The sequence below is a fragment of the Hypanus sabinus genome (assembly GCF_030144855.1).
Source record: "Hypanus sabinus isolate sHypSab1 chromosome X2 unlocalized genomic scaffold, sHypSab1.hap1 SUPER_X2_unloc_10, whole genome shotgun sequence".
Lineage (NCBI taxonomy): Eukaryota > Metazoa > Chordata > Chondrichthyes > Myliobatiformes > Dasyatidae > Hypanus > Hypanus sabinus.
Window position 1 is genome coordinate 669,598 of NW_026778980.1, and position 14,288 is coordinate 683,885.

The 14,288-nt window shown below is 45.4% G+C and overlaps 1 long non-coding RNA gene across 3 annotated transcripts in view; it reads left to right on the forward strand.

The window, feature by feature from the left end:
* The window catches only part of LOC132385718 (uncharacterized), a 34,407-nt gene extending 23,986 nt beyond the window's left edge, over positions 1 to 10,421 (forward strand). The window contains exon 5 of one of the 3 annotated variants that reach the window (XR_009509240.1): positions 9,840 to 10,421. This is a non-coding gene — a long non-coding RNA (uncharacterized LOC132385718). Of the gene's footprint in view, positions 1 to 2,866; positions 3,484 to 9,839 lie in introns of those variants that run through there. The other 2 variants (XR_009509239.1, XR_009509241.1) reach the window with 2 other exon arrangements.
* Positions 10,422 to 14,288: the final 3,867 nt, after the last annotated feature.

Consider the following 14,288-nt stretch of genomic DNA (forward strand, 5'->3'; position numbering starts at 1 on the left):
TATTATGTTTGGGTGTGATACAAGAAGAGGCTTTGAGATTGTGTTGTGGTGCAGTAAAGTTATCCCCTGTTTCGGCTTTACTGCATTGGTCAGGCCTAATCTGGAGTATTGTGTGTAGTTTTTGTTACTGGCCTGAAGGAAAGTTATCAACAACATTGAAAGAGTGCAGAGAAAAATTACAATACGTTTGCTGGGACTTGAGGACTCGAGCTTTAGGAAAAGTTGAGGACTTTATTGCCTTTAGTGTTGGAAAATGAAGGGGGATTTTGCAGATTTATACAAAATTTTGAGTGTTGTTGACAGGGTAAATGCAGACAGGATTTTTCCTCTGAGTTTGGGTGAGATGGGAACTGGAGATCACAGTTTAAGGGTGAAAGGTGAAATATTTATGAGGAACCTGAGTGGGAATTCCTTCACTCAGAGGGTGTTGAGGGTGTGGGAAGAGCTGTCAGTGGAAGTTATGGATTTCATTGCAGAAAAGTTTGGATCAGTACATGGACGGGAGGGGTATTGAGGGCCATGGTGCAGCTGCGGTTATTGGACTCGGCAGAATAACAATTCGGTACGGACTAAATGGGAAAAAGGGTTTGTTTGTGATGCACCATCAATAACTCATTCTAAGACGTAAAGGCGAGATATCGGCTTTTATTTACTGGAAGAAGGAACAAGCAGTGAGTGACCACCATACTACATCCTGGTGACTGAGAGGCCGGGCCCAGGCTCTGATCGCCTTTATACAGGGGTCTGTGGGAGGAGCCACAGGAGCAGTCAGCAGGGGGCGTGTCCAGACAGGCACACGTAGTTCACCACAGTTTGTCATGGTGCTCTCTGACTCAGAATAAAGTGTCGATGAAGGGAAATTGGTTGGGGCTGTTGTCGGGAAGCAGACGATGTGCTTTCAGGATTTCCTGCTGGGGATAGAAGTGAATTGATACTGGACATCCATGGTCAAAGAGTGGCGATCAGAGCCAAGGATTGTAAAGTTGTTGAAAACAAACACAGACACCCCCCCACACACACACTCACACACACACACACACACACACACACACACACACACACACACACACACACACACACACACACACACACACACACACACTCACACACACACTCTCTCTCTCTCACTCTCACACACACTCACTCACACACACACACACACTCCCTTCAACTTCACATTGGCGTTCACACCACTTCCCAAAAATATCTCATTCCTCCTCTTTGGCTCAAACTCTCCCCACTCTCCTGCCCCCATCTTCACCCCTTCCCACTTTTGCCACCTCTGCTTCCCCGTTCTCTCACTGTATCTTTCTCTCCATCTCTTGTCTCCCACTCCCTCATACTTTCCCTTTCAGCTCTCACCTCACCAATTTCCCTCTCTTCCACACACTATCTCTCTCTCCTCTCTTCATCCGTTACCTTCCCACTGACACACTCTTGTCCTCAGCACACTCTTGTCCTCCCTACCCTACTCACTCACTCACTCCCCTTCTTCTGTCCCTTATTGTCTCTTTCTCCCTTTCTACACAATGCTTCCCCTGCCTCTCACCCTCACCCCAATTCCTCCTTTACTGCAGCTCGTTTTCCGGGCCATCTCCCGTCCCCACATCCCCCACCCCGCACTGTGATAACGGTTGACTCGCACAGTGAATTGTCTGATGTTGCGCAATTCTTCGTTTTTTGGACAGTGACAATGTTTTCTCGGAATATGAAGGCTTGTGGTTTCCGGGAGAGGCCTGTTTGTTCCCTTTTTATGTGCTACAGAATAGGCGGGGGAAGGGAGTGTGGAGGAGAGAGAGAGAGAGACTAAATATGTAGAAGCCTCAATCTCTTTCTCACTGTCCTCCTCCCTTCATCTGTTCTCAGCCACACCACCCCACTCTTTCCTCCACACATTCCACCCTAATCTTCCCCCTTTTCTGTCGCTTGTTTCCCGGCCACCCTCCCGTCCCCACATCCCCCACCCCGTACTGTGATGACGGTTGACTCACACAGTGAATTATAGATGTTCTGCAATTCTTCATAGTTTGGAAAGCACCAATGTTCTCTCAGAGCTAAAGGCTTGTGGTTTCCGGGAGAGGCCAGTTTGTTCCCTTTCCGTGCGCTGCAGAATAGGCGGGGGAGGGGATGTGGAGTGGACGGGAGAGCCATGTGTTCTCAGTAGCTGCGCGGTCACGACAAAGACCAATCGCCGTCTGCGAGCTGGTCTCTGACACAGACCGACACAGACACACAAAGAGACGGACAGACACATACGATTTCGCATATAAACACACAGAGATTCAGACATACAAAAATACTTTAAAAATGAATGCAGTTTGCATTTTCATCGTTTTAAGATGGAGGCAGCTATTTTGTGAACTGTTTGAAATGATTCTTGCTCTGGGATAATCTAGTGTGCTTGTGGGGATGTCAGCGGGTTTGGGGGTTCACATGGAAATGGGTCTGCACATTGATTTGCGGATGTGCGGAGGTTTCAGGGTATGTTGGTGAATATGGATTTTGGAGTGTCGGTGAATTTGGGGGTGCACACTGCTTTGGGCATTTGAGGGTGCACAGGGATTTGGGAGTATTTAGGGCTGCGCACAGATTTGAGTGTCTCAGCGGATTTGGGGTTGCACACGGATTTGAGGATTGTGCTGACTTAGAAAAGTTTTGGCGAATATTGGGTGCACAGGGATTTGCGCAGGCATAGGGGTTTGTCAGTGAATATGGGGTTGTTGGTGGATTTGTGGGCACCCACTGACTACGGGGTGAGAATGGGTTTGGGGAGGAGCGTAGATTTAAGGGGATGTCAACTAGAATATGGGGACTATGCATGTGAACGTGTGTTTGAAATTTAAACTTTGTTCTTGCTTCTTTTCAGGAGGAGGCAGCTTTTTTCGTGAACACAGTTCTTAAATATTCTCTCTCTCTTCGGCTGTCACTCAGAATCCAGCTCCAGCCTCTTAAAGTGACACTCGGAGTTAAGGAAACAGGAGCTGGTAACAGGTGTGTCGGTTGCTTTGGGGTGCACACTGGCTGGAGGGTAGAAGGTGGGTTTTTCGGTGAGCACAGATTTGTGGGTGCACACCGATTTTCAGATATGTGAAGAGTGGGTGTGTTGGCGGATTCGGGGGTGCACACTGACTGGAGGGTTGAATGTGTTTTTTTTCGGTGAGCACAGATTTGTGGGTGCACACCGATTTGCAGATATGTGAATAGTGGGTGTGTTGACCGATTCGGGGGTGAACACTGACTGGAGGGTTGAATGTGGGGTTTTTTCGGTGAGCACAGATTTGTGGGTGCACACCGATTTGCAGATATGTGCATAGTGGGTGTGTTGGCGGATTCGCGGTGAACACTGACTTGGGGGAACCGGTGGATTTCGAGGTGTTACAAATCTCATGGTTTTTCCCTTTATACGGACTTCAATAATAAATGCAATATGAAATTTGACCTCTGTTTTTGATTTTTTTTTAATGGAGACAGCCATTCCGTGAAATGATTCTTGCACTTAATGTGTATGTGGGGCTGTGTGTAGATTTGGGGCTGTGACGAGTCTCAAGGCAAATTTACACTGGCCGCATATTCAATTGATCCCAACCTTTGTTGAGACAGTTGACTCCCACATATGGTCTAAATATGAATTCAATAATGTAATCACAATCTCTCACCGTGGGCATTGCGCCGGTCAGACGTTATCAGGTGATGAGCCGGTGAAATATCCGGTCACCTTGGGGCTTCAGTTCATTAATAAAGCCGCGTCCTGAGCACACGGCAGAGGCGGCCGCAGTGTCTCCGGTACGGGCTCCAGATCCTCACATTCACCGCCTCATCTCCCAGGTGTTTCCAAGCTGAGGACATGTTCGGCACAGCACCTCCTGTTTTGTGCCAGAGGTTTCGATGTTTATTCCCGGGCGGATTGTCCCATCGATCGGCAGCTCCGGGCAGTTACCAGAGTGTGCGTGGGGGACGGGGCAAAGCACCGGCCTGGAAACTCGTTACCTCATTGGATCGGTCAGGTGGCAGTCACAGAATTACTCCTGAATGCCGCTCGCCCATTGGTCTGCAAATATGCCCATCAGTTCCCATTCCCTCCCACCGAACTCGCAGCCCGACGTTGCCAGAAAGTGGCGGAGATCTAGTCGACACGTACAAACAAGCTGGAGGAACTCAGCAAGTCGGGAAGCAACATTTCGTTCCGAGACCCTTCGTCAGGACCACTTTGATGGCGACGGTCTTGCCGGATGCTGGTTGGCTAATCCATTGTCAATCACCTCAGTCTCCGCCTTCTCCTTGAATAATTGGCTGACATGGAGAACGAGGTTTGTATAAACGGCAGCGGACACTCCAATTTAAAGCCTCATTCCGGACACGAACTGGACATAGTGTGGTGTAGAGAATTGGGACATAAAACCCTCACTGCTTCCTTTTTCAAATGAAACCTAAATTACTCCCCAAAAGTCCTATAGTTTGTACGTAACAAAACACAATAGCTTGAGTTAAATTAAAATTATTGCCATTTTTAAATGAAAACTACATACCCAGAATGATGCTTCCCAACACGAACAAAGGAATACAGTAATTAGGCATAGTGTGTCAAATTCTAAGTCGTGTCAATGTAATTCTTTATCTTCTTGTTTCATCCACAAACTTCCATAAACACAACAAGTATGTATTCTGTAAAGGTGTCTGCATTGATGCCCTTTATCCCACCAATCTTGATTTAATTATTAATCCAACAACCCCTTAGCTTCTGATGTGCTTGTTAGAATTTTAACAGCTTTTGTAACTGATCCGCTGTGTGCAGGGACCCATAAGAAGTGGAAATATAAACCAATACTCTGCGTATGAAATAACGTTTGATGCGTTTGATTTCCAACAGTAAATCTGTTCTACTGCAAGAATACCGGTTTGAAGACTCATCAAAACCGAACAGGCATCTGAACAAATTACAGCTTTGTGTCACACTTAAACAACAGGCTGGTATATGTCTAGGGGAAAAGGAGATCCAGCCACTCACCAACCCCACCTCCCGTACACACAGGTGCTGTGAGAATCAAGTTTATGCCTCGTGCCCGCACACAGTATCAAATTCACACCAGATACCGTTATGAAATACACTTTAAAGAGTTTACTAAAAATAAAAGAGTACTAGGCAATACAACATATATGAAAGAAAAGAAGAAGCAAAAGGCGCCAACTTATCAAAGTTCAGTCGGTTTAGTGCACATCGTTGGAGCTCAACCAACGAAACATTCGACCCCTTGTCGCTTGCCTCCGCCCTCCGCGTCTTCGCACCCGGGACCACCCCGGTGTTCGACCGGGCACGTCCACCTTCCTCGGCGTCTTCCTCCCGACTCTCTGGAAAACCCGCGAAAACACCCCGGCCCCCAAGTTCCCAGCCTCACAAGACAAAATAACAATCCCCATTGGTTACCAAATGAATACAATCCCCATATCAGCAAGTCTAAAGCTAAACAACTGCGAGAGAAACACCTATCAGACAAAGAAGCATTCCTACTCTTAACAAACCAAAGAAGCCATTTTGAGTCACATACACAGGACATTGTACATTTACATGAACAAATTTCCACCACCCACTGTAAGCCAAAAATGATGGAAACAAATTCTACTATATATACTGATAAATGGTTGGTAAATTGTTTCTTTATCGTTACTTGTAATTCATGAACAAAAAACAGCCACACCGTCATCCCGGTTACGTTATCGTTTGATTCTTCTGCAGCAATGTTTAACATATCATAATAATTTTCGAAAATATGCTGACGAATCAAGATTGTCAAGCAGAACAGAATCCTGAGACCTCATTAAATTGTGTATCCTAAAATCAATTAAAGGCATTGAGAAAAACAATGTGGGGTTACTAAGAACGCGACAGTGGGACATATTGCATAATCCAACAAACCCATATTCCCAGCGTGAATAGAACCCAGCCCCTGGACAACAAGCTGTGTGAAATGACAGCCAGTATCTCTCACCAGCGGAAAACAAAATAATATAACGTTTTGTGCTTTGCCGAGACCTGGTTGACGGAGGAGACACCGGTCCAGGCCATCGAACCCTCTGGGTTCTCCCTGTTCCCTGTGGACAGGTGGAAACCACTCACGGGGAAGAGTAAAGGAGGTGGGGTATGCTTCATGGTCAACAATGCTTGGTGCAACCCCCAGAATATGCATGTGCTCCAATCCTTTGTTGCCCAGATGTGGAGCCGCTGTTTAGACCCTACTGGCTGCCCAGGGAGTTCACGGTGTTATCATCACGGCAGTGTACATTCCGCCCCAGGCTGATACTGACCTGGCTCTCAAGGAACAGTACGAAACCCTCAGCACGCTGAAGACTGCCCACCCAGAGGCTGCCTTCATTGTCGCCCTGACTTTAATCCAGCATCGCTGACTGAAGCCCCTCCGAAGTGTTGTCAGCACATCCAGGTGAGCGCTCGGGGAGCTGGCACACTCGACCTTTCCATAACGCTTACAAAGTGCTCCTCCGACCACACTTCAACAATCAGATCACTCTCTGATCCGGCTTCTGCCGATGTACAGGCAAAAGCTGAAACAAGAGGCGGCCATAGGTGATCCGTCCACTGTTGGTCCGACCAATCGGACTTCATGCTGCAGGACCGCTTGGATGACATCAATTGGATTGTCTTCCATGATGAGGATGTGACCAAGTTCACGATGGGTCACGTGCTTCATCTGAAAGTGTATCGAGAATGTTGTTCTCCAGAAATCGGTCAATGTCGTTTCTTTATCGTTACCTATAATGTGGGCACAATAACAGCCACACTAACAACCCCAGTTAAATTATATTTTGCTCCTTCTGTATTAACACATCACAATAAATTTCCTTAATGTACCAATGAACTAACAGATTTCAAGGCGTAACAAGTCCCGAGACTTTATTAAACCGTGTATCCCAAAATCAATAAAAGCATTTACAAAAACAAGTTGGGGTTGCCGGGAATGCCACAGTGGGACATATTGCATAATTCAACGAACCCACATTCCCAGCGTAATAAGAACCCAAGCACCCTAAACTATAACACTCTTCTTGTGATGTTCCCAACAGTCCTCCGACACACCCCTAACAGGATGATCATTTCTTTGCTCCTTCAAATTAAACCAGTACATTAACATTAAATTCAACCTCCGAAAAATCAATCAGTAAACCTGAAACAACTTTACTGCACCATAACAGAATCTTGTCTCACAGCCAAACATTTGAAAGTTGGAGATGAAGCTGATCCATCAGCCACAGAATCAAGACAAGATCTAATGAAACAAATGTAAATGGTTAGCAGAGATTTTCATGTCACACCCGAAGAATATCCACAGAGACACCGAGAATATTTATTGCTCCTTTATATTTATCAATTATTTTACTGATACGGTGCTTCCCTGTCAGCTCATTGTGCATCCACCTGTCTGGAAATCTCACCACTTACACGTCTTCAAGAGTTTGATCAGATGATTTCAAATCAAGCGCAGGTCTATTAATCCTGTTTATAAAACATTTGACTTGTGTTTTTTTGCCGCTGAAAGCTTAAGTCCCATCTATTTGCCAACTGATTAATTGCTAATGGCATCCTATATACAGTTAAATTGACATTTCTATCTCAAATTCATAAACCTCCATCATATGTAAATAGTAATTTACCCACCCCGGCACCTATCTCATAGCAAATATTCTTAATTATAATAAGAATTGATAAATACTGCCTTGTGCTTTCTTGTATCTCAGAAACTTGCGTATAACTTGCACAAGAAATCTAAATAAAAAAATCTCATAAAACTTTACAGTCGAACTTCCAAAAATTAATCAAAAGGCCTGTGTAAAAGCTGAGGAAATGGCATATAAACAGCAAAAGTGAGTGGGATGTTGGATCATCGGGATGCTTTTAAAGTTCAACAAAAGGCAACTAAGAAGCCATAAGAATGGTAAAGGTGAAACACGAGAGCAAACTCGCCAATAATATAAAACAGGATATTATATTGTAGCTACATAATGAGCGAAAGGGAGATGAGAGCTGATATTGGACCACTGGAAAATGATGCTGGTGAGGTAGTAATGGGAAACAAAAAATGGCAGAGAAACTTAGTGAATACTTTGCATCATTCTTCACTGTGGCAGACACAGAAGGAGCGAGTGCCTTTTCTATTACAAAGGAAAAAGCGTGTGACTAACTCAAAGGTCTGAAGGTGGACAAGTCACCTGGAACAGATGGACGACAACCCAGAGTCCTGAGAAAAGCTGTTGAAGAGATACAGATGCATTGGTCACGGTCTTTCAAGGATCACTCGATTCTGGCATGATCCCGGAGGATCGGAAAGTAGAAAATTGCACTCTTTACGAAGGGAGGAAGGCAAAAGAAAGGAATTCCTAGGCCAGTCAGCCTGAGTTCCGTGGTTGGGAAAGAATTGTAATCATTTAACGAGGATGAGTTTCCGAGGTACTTGGAGACTGATGATAAAACAAGTCAATGTCAGCATGGTTTCTGTAAAAGGAAATCGTGCCTGACAAACCTGTCAGAGGTCAGTGAGGAAGTGAAAAGGAGGATGGACAAATGAGAGGCAGTTGATATCATTTACTTCGATTTTCAGAAGGCCGTTGATAAGGTACCACACATGAGGTTGCCGAGAAAGATAAAATCCCATGTTGTTACAGGAAAGATACTGGCATGGACAGAGGAATGTCTGACAGGCGGGAGGCATCAGGTGGGAATAAAATGGGCCTTTCCAGGCTGGCTGCCAGTGACTAGTGTTCCTCAGGGTCAGTATTGGGACCGCTACTCTTCACATTGTGTATCAACGATTCAGATAATGGAATTGATGACTTTGTGGCAAAGTTTGCGGATGATACAATGATAGGTGGAGGGGAAAGTAGTGCTGAGGAAACAATGTGATTGCAACAGGACTTAGACAACAGAAGGATTAAAAAAGTGGCAGATTGAATGCGGTGTTGGGAAATGTATGATAATACATTTTGGTCAAAGGAATAATAGTGCAGACTAGTGTTTAAATGGGGAGAAAATTCAAATATCAGAGCTGCGGGGGGACTCGTGCAAGAGACCCAGAAAGGTATTTCACAGGTTAAGTCTTAAAGAAAGAAAATACATTGTTGGCTTTTTTGAAGAGGAATGGAATATTTAATTAAGTATATAATCCTGATCCTTTATAATACACAGGTTAGGCCGTACTTGGAGCTTTGTCAATGTTTTTGGTCCCATACCTCAGAAAGGAAGCAGGATCTCATCGAAACCTACCGAGTGTTGAAGGGACGAGACAGGGTGCATGTGTTTCATATGATGGGGCATCCAGAGTAGACGGCACAGCCTCAACATTGAGGGGAGATGTTTTTGAACAGAGGTTAGCAGGAATATTTTTAGCCAGAGAGTAGTGAACCGGTCGAATACACTGCCACGGGCTGCGGTGGAAGCTGTCTGTGGGTATATTTATGGCGGAAGATGGTCATTTCCTGATCGATCAGGCCATCAAAGGACATGGCGAGAAGGCAGGTGTATGGGGTTGAGTGGGACTCGGGATCTGCGATGATAGAATGGCGGAGCAGAATCGATGGGCGGAATGGCCACATTCTGCTCTTATGTCTTACGGTCTTTCCAAGATTCAACTTGACCTCCCTTTTCCAGTCAGCACCGCCCCGGCTTGTCCCCGTTAAACTGACTCAGTGCGGGTGGACTTTAGGACCCGGGGCAGCTCAGGACCGAATCCGCCGTGTTTCTGTTCTGTTGATGGACGTGGTGAGCGAGTTAACATTAATAGATCGATAATTCTCATCTCGTGTTTATTTCACTCTCCGCACATTTATATTTACAGGGACATTACTCCTGACATTGGTCCCAAGACCCAGCCTGTTTACAGAACCGGAGCGGAACTGGAGCAGATTCTTAGACACTTGTTTTCATCGCAAATCCAGAAGACAGTTTAACGTTTTTTCGTGAATTTATTCCCAGTGAAGGTGTGGAGATGGGACATAGTCTCCGCGTTGTAAAATGAATCTGTCCCGGACTCGTAACTGAGATAAACTCCCACCCTCCCGGGGTTGGGACAGGCAGCGAGTCGGGGTTCAGGGGAGGTGGCAACACTGAACAAATCATAATTCAAGTCCGATAACCCCTGTCCGATGACCCAGATCAGCCAGATAGTGGCGTCTGTGTCCACAGGACACTCGAAGCTGCTGCGTCGGTTGAGAGTGTTGTTAAGAAGCCGTATGGCGTACTGGGCTTCATCAACTGTGGGATTGATTTCAAGAGCTGTGAGGTGATGTTACAGAGGAACAACGCCTTAGTTAGACCACACCTGGAGTACTGTGTCCAATTCTGGTTACCTCACTACGGGAAGGATGTGGATACTATACAGCGAGTGCAGAGGAGATTTACAAGGGTGTTGCCTGGATTGAAGAGCGTGCCTTATGAAAACAGGCAGAGTGAACTTGGCCTTTACTCCCCGGAGCGCCGGAGGGTGAGGGATGACCTGATACACGTGTATAAAATGATAAAAGGCACTGATCGTGTGGATTGCCAGAGGCTATTTCCCAGGGATGAAATGGCTAACACATGGGGGCACAGTTTTAAGATGCTTGGAAGTAGGTACAGAGGGGGTTTCAGAGGTAAGTGTTTCACACAGAAAGTGGTGGTGCATGGAATGCATGGCGAAGGTGGCAGAGTTGGATAGAACAGGGCCTTTTAAGAGACTCTTAGTTAGGTACATGGAGCTTAGAAAAATAGAGGGCTATGCGGTAGGGAAGTTCTTGACAGTTTCTAGAGTATGTGACATGGTCAGCACATCATTGAGGGCCGAAAGGCCTGTAATGTGGTGTAGAAATTTTGTTCACTGCCAACGGCGAGATGCCGAACAGTGTTGCAGAGAGACAGTTCTTGGGATGCAAGTTCACAGCTCGTTGGATGTGGCGAAACAGGTCGATTAGGTGGTGAAGGAGGCTTATAGAATACCGGCTTTTATTCGTGAAGCGCTGAGTTCAAAATCCAGGAGGTTATATTGTAATTTATAACACTCTGGTCAAACCATGTCCGGAGTATTTATCTGAGGCTTCTGTGGTGCATATCTGGACAGTTCGGACGCAACATCCATGGTCGACCCTCTCCGACGGAGGCCTCACAAACTCACACTGAGAAATATACAAATAACCAATGTCCCAGCATCCGACCCTGCGGTACACCACTTGTTCCAAATTTCCCTCAGAACAGAGATGAGGAGGAATTTATTCAGAGTGGGGTGGTGAATGTGAGGCATTAATTGCCCTAATTCCTGCTGTCGGTAGTTGCCGGCCTCTGCGTCCAGAACGACAGGCGTGGTTCTCCTCCGACATCACGGTGAATCTGTTCCAACAGATGTTTGTGATGGCTGAGGAATAGTGTTGACGCAGGGAGCGAGTGAGAAGCTGAGACATTAGGACTACAACACCCAGTAGGCTCCGCGGCCCCGTATGTTCGGCAGCTGAAGCTGAAGTTCCTATGAAAAGAGAGCGTTTGTGACTATTCTTCATTGAACAATTTGTGTCATTTGTCACTCTTTATGTAACCCGACAATTACATCGTGACAATGGGGCCTGTGGTGGCGGAGGGGAGAATCGGTGGTGCATCACGCTCAGTTTTGGGGTCAGTGCACAGTCACAATCGAGTCTCCTTTTGACACCCGTTCTCCACGGCCGGCAACAAAAGTCGTGAATCTTCACTGCGAATTCCAGATTAATCACGTCCTTTCCGAGGCGGCCGGCCAGAGTTGCACAGTTCTGCAGCCGTGGTCTCACCGACATAAAACAATGACAGTAGGGGAACAGGCGCTTCTGCTCACTGTGTTGTTCTGAACCAATTGAACCGGTCACTTTATGTCTCAGTAAACCAGTCCCCTCTGCCTACACAAGGTCCACATCCCTCCATTCTCCAACCATTCACGTGGTATCTAAAAGCCTTTATCACATCTGCCTCCAACACCACCCCTGGAATTCCTTCCAGACACCATCACTATGAGTCCAAAAAAAAACAAAAGTTGCAACACACATCTACTTTAAACATTCAGAGGCAAGTTTAACATTGCAGTCTAATATAAGATGTTTGTATTACAGCATCAGTGTCATGAAAAGAGAGAAAAATGCACTAAATTACAAAATACACAAACATCGCAAAAAGGACCCGTGAAGTACTGTTCCCCGTTTCTGCTGAAGTGCGTTTCGTCTGCGAGTAGACATTTCCTACTTCGAAACACAATACCGGGCGGCCAGTGTGTCTGTGCTTCTCAGGTACCTATAATCTTCTGTAGGGCTTCCCACAGCCTCTCCCGAACAGAGCAAATTCCCCTGGATTGTCCAGTCTTATTTTATCCAGGCAGCATCTTGTTAAGGGTCTTCTAATTACCATCCAAATCTTCTGCATTATTCCAGTATTAAAATGCAACATAACTGCCTGACACTGGAACCACTATCTGGGAGATATGAACTCGTATTCCCTCTGTAGATTAGCCCATGAATACAGAAGCAAAGGGATAGCGTTGAGCCTTTATCAGTCACTATTCATGCTGTACTTGGAGTATCGTCAACATTTTTGTGCCCCGTATCTCAGAAAGGAAGTGTTGTCCTCGGAGAGAGTTCAGAGGAATTTCACCAGGATGATTCCGGGAATTAACGGGTTAACATACGAGAAGCATTTGACAGCATTGCGCCTGTACTGACTGGAATTCAGAAGAACGCGGGGCGATCTCATTGAAACCTACCGAGTGTTGAATGAACAGATCGGGTTGATGTGGAGGGGATGTTTCCTCTGGTGAGCGTATCCAGCACTAGAGGGCGCAGTCTCAAAATTGAGGCGCAACCTTTCAGTACTTTCCTTGTTTTTACTGACTCTGTCTCAGGAGACAGCTTATCCACTGATGTCTACTGCAAACCCACGGACTCTCAAAGCTGCCAGGATTATAACTATTCGAATCCTGTTATCTGTAAAATCGCGATGCATTTCTCTCAGTTCCACAGTCTCCAGCACATCTGATCTCAGGATGAGGCTTTTCATTCTGGAGCGAAGGAGATGTCCTCCTTTTTCAAGAAAGAGGCTTCCCTTCGTCTACCATCAACGCTGCCCTCAACCGCATCTCTTCCATATCGTGCACGTCTGCTCTGACCCCATCCTCCCGCCAGCCTACCCGGGATAGGTTTCACCACCCCAACAGCCTTCGCCACCAGCACATACATTTTGGATTGGACAGTTTAATAATGTTTAAGGATGCTGTCATGTTTGAGAATCTGTTAGCTCATCAGTATACTAAGGAAAATTATGATGATATGTGAACCAGTCATCATTAACTAGGTTAATCATTTTAACCGTTTTTTGCAGACGGATCGAAAGATAATTTAACTGGGAATGTTGGTGGAGCATTTTTTTTCTGACTGAATTGCAGAAAAGGATGAAGAAATGACTTACCTACCATTTATCAGTACATACGGCAAAATTGGTTGCCATCTGTTTTCGACTGAGAGTGGGTGAAAGAAATTTGCCCAGATAAATTTGTAATTTGTTCAGATTCCTTTTCGGTTTTGATGAGTCTTAAAACAGGTGACTTCAGTAATAGATCAGATTTACTGTTGGAAATTCATCAAACATTATTTCCTATTCAAAGTCAAACACGAGGAAATCTGCAGATGCTGGAAATTCAAGCAACACAGACAAAATGCTGGTGGAACGCAGCAGGCAAGCCAGCATCTATAGGGAGAAGCACTGTCGACATTTCAGGCCGAGACCCTTCGTTAAGTCTAACTGAATGTGAAGTTAGCCTTTCAGTTTAGAGGGGTTTAGGGGAATGAGCGGGTTGATTGTATACTTACCAAAGCTGTTAAAAGTTTAACTGTCGGTAAAGAGCTTCCACCTAGGAAATCAGCAGGTAAGGGTTTTTTAGTGTTAATAATTGTGGGCTTATGGCAAGACTGGTGGGATAATGGTCACAATGGGAGATACCATTACAGAATACATAGAAGTGTTGGATTTATGGGAAAAGGGCTTAAAACACGAATCGTCTTCCAATTGACAATACTATTCCTCATGTCGTGTTGGTAAACATCATTCTGGCTCGTGTACGTTTTGTCATTATGAAACAGTTGAACACATTTTCATTCAGTGCGAAGCGTATCAGAAAGAAAGAAATCAAATGGAGGCTTCATTACAATCTTCGGGGGTTGTTAGACTTTATTTAAAAGCTCTCTGACGTAATGGGAGTGACTTTAATTTAATTCATAATATTGTGTTTCAATGCATACGATAT